Here is a 6,459-nt window from a genome sequence, read left to right as displayed (position 1 = left end):
CAGATACAGCTTTGATTTTCTGAGATACGGTTGTTGTGGTTGAGATTTCATAACATGTGTCGTTTTTTTCCAGAGCAACGTGTCAGGACACAGTTTTAAGGGCTTCCCTCTTGCCTGTTGAACTCCAGAGTTTGGGCTGTTGAAAATTGAGAGGGATGAGTCATCTAGTTTCATAATCTTTTTTTGTTGATGAAAATAGTGGTGGCTATTTTTTATTAAAAGTCTTTTTTTTCTTCTACTTTAAAAAATTTTGACTCTACATCGAGAGTGCTTTTTGTTTCTTCTTCAGTCCCAGAAAGGAAGAATATGAGGTTTCCTTCACTGTTGTGAAGGCAGTGTAGTGTAATGGGTAAGGACTTGGACTTTTAACATACGTGAAGGTTGCAGGTTCGATTCTCGGATAGGACACCGCTGCTGTACCCTTGAGCAAGGTACTTGACCTGCATTGCTTCGGTACATACCTTCGAGTCATAACGTAAGCACTGTGAGTTGAGATGGTTGTGATGGTGGAGCGGTTCACCCTGGCTCACACAGGTCCAGCAGTGGCTCCATATTGTGCCGGATTTGACCCGTAGACGGGATGGGGGGGGGGGGGGGGGGGGGGGGGGGTCTCGTTCCAGTCATGAGAGAGTACACAGGAGATTTTATGTCGTTTTTGAGATGTGGGGGAGCAAGAGGTCAAACGACACTCGTGCGCTCGCACAGAGCACCGGGAGGGTCGGCGAATAGGCCCCTTAAATCGCCCGGCCCGGTGACGCGACCTTTCACCTTCGACCTTTTCCCTGTCATTAGCCTAATTGGTCTAAATAAACTCTTGGAGTTGGGAGGGCTTTGAGGTCCAGGCCGGTTTCCCGCGTTCACATAACGGACAGACGCGCCGGTCCTATTACCGCCATTCCGCCAGGGAATGCCCTTAATGGCGCGCGGCTCTCTGACCTCCTGGCGTTCGGCGGGCTGCGGGTTTGAACCCCGGTCGCCTAGAATCACACAGCGCCGCGAGTAACCTGCGTGCGAACCGGCACGCGCTTAAAGGAAATGGGGAAAGGCATCTGGAGTGGGGAAACGGGAGGGACATCTGCAGCTGATTTGGACAGGGGCTTTTATCAGACGTCTGAATTTGAAAAGAACTGGGGGAAGAGAAAAACGCACACACACACACACACGTAGACACACACGCACACACATACACACACACACACACACACACACACACACACACGTACACACACACACGTACACACACACACACACACACACACGTACACACACACACACACACGTACACTCATTCACACACACTCACGTATGCACATACACACACATGTACACACACACCCACCCACACACACATACACATTCACATACACACACACACGCATGCACACACGCAAGGGGGCAACAAAACAAAAAAAGCCTTTCTTTGCCTGGTTCCAGGAGCCTCACCCTGTTCTACCAGTCAGGGGGGTGGAAGAGGTCACTCTACTGCCTCCACTCATTACGAACTGTGTTTATCAAGCGATTCGGGGTTAATGAAGGAATAACAAGCGCCGATCTCTCCCGCGTGGAGTCGCGGGGGGGGGGTGGGGCGGGAGGGGTGTCGCGGTGGGGGTGGGCGGGGGTGCTCGTCTTTGTTTCATATCAGCCGACCGTCCCAAGGTCAGCCCAAGGTTTTCGATTTAATTTGTACAGCTGCTTTTTAACCCCCTCCTGGTGTTATTCTTGGGGCACAGCAGCCCAATCTAAACTGGGATTTGAACCCGTGAAGACCCCTGCGAACCCTGTATAAAAGTCGTTTTTGACCCCCCCCCCCCCCCCCCACGCATCGTTTGGCGGCAAGGTTCTGCGGTTGCCTTTCAGACTCGCCGCGCGTCGAAAACCGCCATCTGGGGTCGGGTTGCCAGGTAGGGGTGGGGGTGGGGGGGGGTTCTGCTCTTCACGGTAATCTCCGGGGGGGCCAGAGCGTCCGTCCGAATGGCTCACCGGGAATACGAGTCACGTTTCCGCTCGGAAGTACAGCAGCTCAGCTCCGATCTGCTCGACCAGCCGTCCGAAACGAGGTCGGCCTGACTGCAGAGCTCACACGCCTGGTGGCTTCTTTAAAAGACGGCTGGCCTGATTCTTCTGCCGCTGTTTTTTTTATTAGCTAGAAGGCCGCACAAAATTCTGAGCCGTCCGAGGGAATGCAAATGGAATTTTGTGGATATGGAATATGGGGTATGAGGAAGGTGGAATTTCTGATTGCTGGCCCAAGGGTACCTGTGAGTGACTTGCTCCGGAATTAGCAGAACTCATTACGCTCCCTACGTGTAAATCAGTTCTGGGGTGTGGTGTGCCCTCTTCTTGCCCAAATGCAAGCTCCAGAGACTTTTGATCTCATTGGCCCATTCGTGCCCTGTCGCATCGCGGAGCTGGAATTTGAAATGTCGCCTGAGACGTATTAAAATGATAACGGGGGGGTACGTTGTGCCGTCTCACTCTCCGATTTTCACGGCTGGGGGGGTGCAGGCCGGATGAGCAGAGGGACAGGAAAGACTGCTTTTCGGAGGCGATGTTCCGGAGTCCCATTTATTTGAATCTTATGTTCAAACGCGAAAGGGGGAGATGCAAACGACTGCTCTAAAATGGCTGCCGACAGGGCGACTCGAGGCGGGAGTGGGGGCAGTTTTATTTTATATGGGAATTTGCGGGTGCTGCACTGTGGCGACGAGCAGCGCTCGACGACGACGATGACGATGACAACCGCCAACTGCCAACCGCCAACCGCCAACCGCCAACCGCCGTGCTTGTCAGGCCGAAAAGAAGATGGTTTGGGGGGGGGGGGGGGGGGGGGGGGGGGTCAGGGAGAGGGGTAGTAAGGTGGTCTCTTGGTTGTGTGTGAGTTCTTTCACTGACGTGTGGAGTGCTGTGACCCCACTCCCCCGCCCCCATGGTGCGGTAAGGGGGGCGGGGGTGTTTGGGGGAAGTTAGGCCCTCTGCCTGCGGCCCTGTACCTTCTGTCTCTTTACAGGCCCATGCTTTTCATTTTTTAAATGGGACAAATTCTAGGCATTCAGACGCGAGAGAATGCTTCGCGCTCTTAGGATTGTGGCTTGCATAATTTGTTTTCAATTCTACACTGTCTTCAAAAAATGTGAGATAACGTTCAAGTGAACTTCGAGGTGAAGTAGTAATGATAGCCTAAAATGTGCATATTATGCATTTTTTAAATGAATCCTCCAGGAATTTTTATTTACATTTTTTTTATTATCTCACACTGATTTTCTATTCATTTGCAAAGGTTCAAGTAGATTACTGTTATTTTGTGTTTTTTTGTGTGTGTGAGTGTGTGTGTGTGTTTTCATAGAGAACTCAAGTTCATTTTTGCACATCTGCTTTAAAAAAGCAGAACGCCTGCACTTTCATCGTTTATGTAACCTTCAGAAACCCAGCGCAGTTTGAGCCCTCCATGCCCGGGTAGATCAATAAATCAGGGCTGAAGTTTAACTTATTGCCACCGAGGCGCCGCTGTGAAGTCACCAGCAGACACCAACCGCATTATGTAAGAGCTTTTTAAGAATTCCGGGGAAGTTACGGAATGCATTCTTTTTTTTAAAATGGCCGTGCTGCGGAATTCCTGGCTTGCGTGTAGGTATCACGGCAACAGCGTTCCATTAGTCCGCTTCCATCGCACCTTCAGCTCAATCGAAGACCCTCAGACCGTGTGCTGTAATTAGCGTGCTTTAATTAAAAAAATGCCTCTGTATTTGTTGGCGGAAATTAGACACCCCGCCCGCAGGCGCGGTGTGAATCTGTGCTGCTATATATTTTTTGTTTAAAGGGAGAATTAATTGGAAAATAGCGTCAATGTGCGCGCGTGCCCGTAGCATTAAAATGAAGCTGAAAAGCAGCTGCTCTTCGGTCGCTGATAACAGGACCTTGAATTTCTGGAAGCTTGTGAAGAATCCTGTCAAGCTTGACCATAAAACTAAACTAACCCACTTCCCTCCCCCCAGTTCAGTAAGTGTTCTCTGTTCCATACTCAGTGGGGGGGGGGGGGGGGGGGGGGGGGGGGGGGGGAGGCTAAACATTTTTGTTGTGCCCAATTTCATAATGCTTTTTCCGCCTGGCAGGTTTATCGACGTGTCGTTTGCAAGGTCGTATTGAACATGACCGCAGTCTAATTGCAGTCAATTTTGTTCAAAGACTGTTAAGAGGAGAAGGATCATGGCATGTAGAGAGCGGGGAAGAGGGTGGGGGATTTGTGGGGGCGGGGTGTGGGTGAGGTACAACATTATTTTAAACTCCCGCGTTGAACTTCCCGCTTTTGACACGCTAATGACTGCCTTTTGCGTCTCCAGATAGAAATGAACCTTTACTTTAGCCCCGCCCCCTTCGTCGCGATGTCATACAGTCCCAGGCGGAGTGGCTCGATTCCGGCTGACCTCACCAGCTTCAGCAGCGCTGGCGATAATGAGGTTCTCGCTCACGGACCGCAGCAGTACACGCGCGCGTTCATGTAAAACCTCAGAGGAGCTGTTGAAGAGGTTTTCCCAAGCTTTTTTTTTTCTTTCTCTTTTTTTTTTCTGTGCTATGTTCCGGGCAGCTCGTACAGTAGGCTGACATCACGACTGACTGTAAATAATTCAGCAGCAAGTACACGGGCTTGTCACAGCCTAGAAAGAATAACTAATGGGGAGCATTACCACAGATCCGTGCCCCACTTTCCCAGTGAATGCGTTTCCAACAGATGAATGCGTGTTTTTTTAAATATATATTTTCCATGTTGCATTGCATTCTGGGGGAAAAGCAGGTACCTCTTGTTGTTAGTCTGTGTGTGTACAAACTAGGTCTTGGTACTAGTGTTACCACCTAACCATCTTTTCTGTAAATAAATAAGTTAATTTTATGATTTTAGCTCAAAGTTCATTGCACTGCATTTGTGTTTGATCTCATCCATCATCAAAGCGCATATTTTTCATTTTTTCCCCATTACCTGCTGTCGTGCAGTGATGTGTGCCACAGTTCTCAGTACAGACCGTACTCGCAGCTACAGAAGCAGGAACGCTTCTGCCGTCTGTTGCATAAATGTGTGCGCGTACACATGCACAGATACGCGCACGTGTGCACGAAAACACACACACACACACAGATGCACGTGTGCACACATGCACACACAGACACACATATGCATGGAAGCACGTTCATACACACATGCACACAACCACAAACACATTTGCACGCAAGCACACACACACGCGCAGACACATGTACTGTATGTACGCGTGCACACACACACATGCAGGCAAGCACACACACAGACGCACACACGTGCACACACACACCATTATTCACCACCCCTACCTACGCCCAACACCCACAAAAAAGAAAACCTTTATTCCAATAATAAAGATGTTGTTCTTGTCATTGTAAGTCTGGCTGACACCCTTTGGGTCCTGTGACTGACTGGTGCATGCTGGGAGCTCGCATGGGTGTGGCTGAAAGGGGGGTCCGGGGGCCCGAGGTGGGTGGCGGCAGCGGAGGTGGTTTAGTGTCTTTATTGAGGGGGGATTATTCCAAGCTTCTCCTACGGGACAAGGTATCAGCCTGTTTCCACAGGAATATAATCCTCAAACGTCTACATCCTCATTGCCCTGCTCCCTGCCAGCTCATTAAACACACACATGCACGCTCACTCACTCAATCACTCACTCACTCACTCACTCAATCTCTCACTCACAAACTCACTCAATAACTCACTCACTCAATCACTCTCACACTCACTCAGTCACTCACTCACAAACTCACACACACACACAAACATACACACACGCCCAAACTCAATCACTCACTTACTCAGTCGATCACTCAGTCAAATACTCCCTCATTCCCTCACTCTCTCTCTCTCTCTCTCTCTCTCTCTCACAAACACACACACACACACACACACACACCACCCCTGCTGCTTATTTCCCCTTCTGTATAACTCCCCAGCTTGGTGTGATTTCTGTTCCGTCTCTTAATGTTTTATACCTGCAGCGGGAAACCCACACAGTAAAATAAGTGGCCGAATTGATTTAACACTGAAGGAGTGTATATTACTCTACACGGGACTGTTTTATACGGTACTGTCTGTGCTCAGAGCTGATTTACCCCTTAACATTTTGTGGTGCATTCAGTAAAGCCCCACCAGCCCAGGGTACCAATATCAATCACAAATAAAATCAAAGTCAGGAAAAAAATGCCTGGTGTGGAAGGAAAACTGCTCCAAGCGCAGCCGCCATTAATAAAGCATTCTGCAGGTGACCCGGGGTCTGATAGGCGTTAGCTGCTCTTTTTTTAAATTCCTTTTATTAACAGTGAGCGGTAAGTCTGGTGTGATTTTTTTTGATGGCTTGTAGAGACGCGGAGCACGTCCACACAGTTGGAATGGTGAAGATGCTCGAGTGCGGCGGGCTAATGGGAGAGGACAAGCGGAATCAC

Source organism: Anguilla anguilla, chromosome 9, assembly GCF_013347855.1.
Source record: "Anguilla anguilla isolate fAngAng1 chromosome 9, fAngAng1.pri, whole genome shotgun sequence".
Classification (NCBI taxonomy): domain Eukaryota; kingdom Metazoa; phylum Chordata; class Actinopteri; order Anguilliformes; family Anguillidae; genus Anguilla; species Anguilla anguilla.
The sequence above is the reverse complement of the archived record's forward strand: the minus strand, read 5'-3'. Positions refer to the sequence as shown.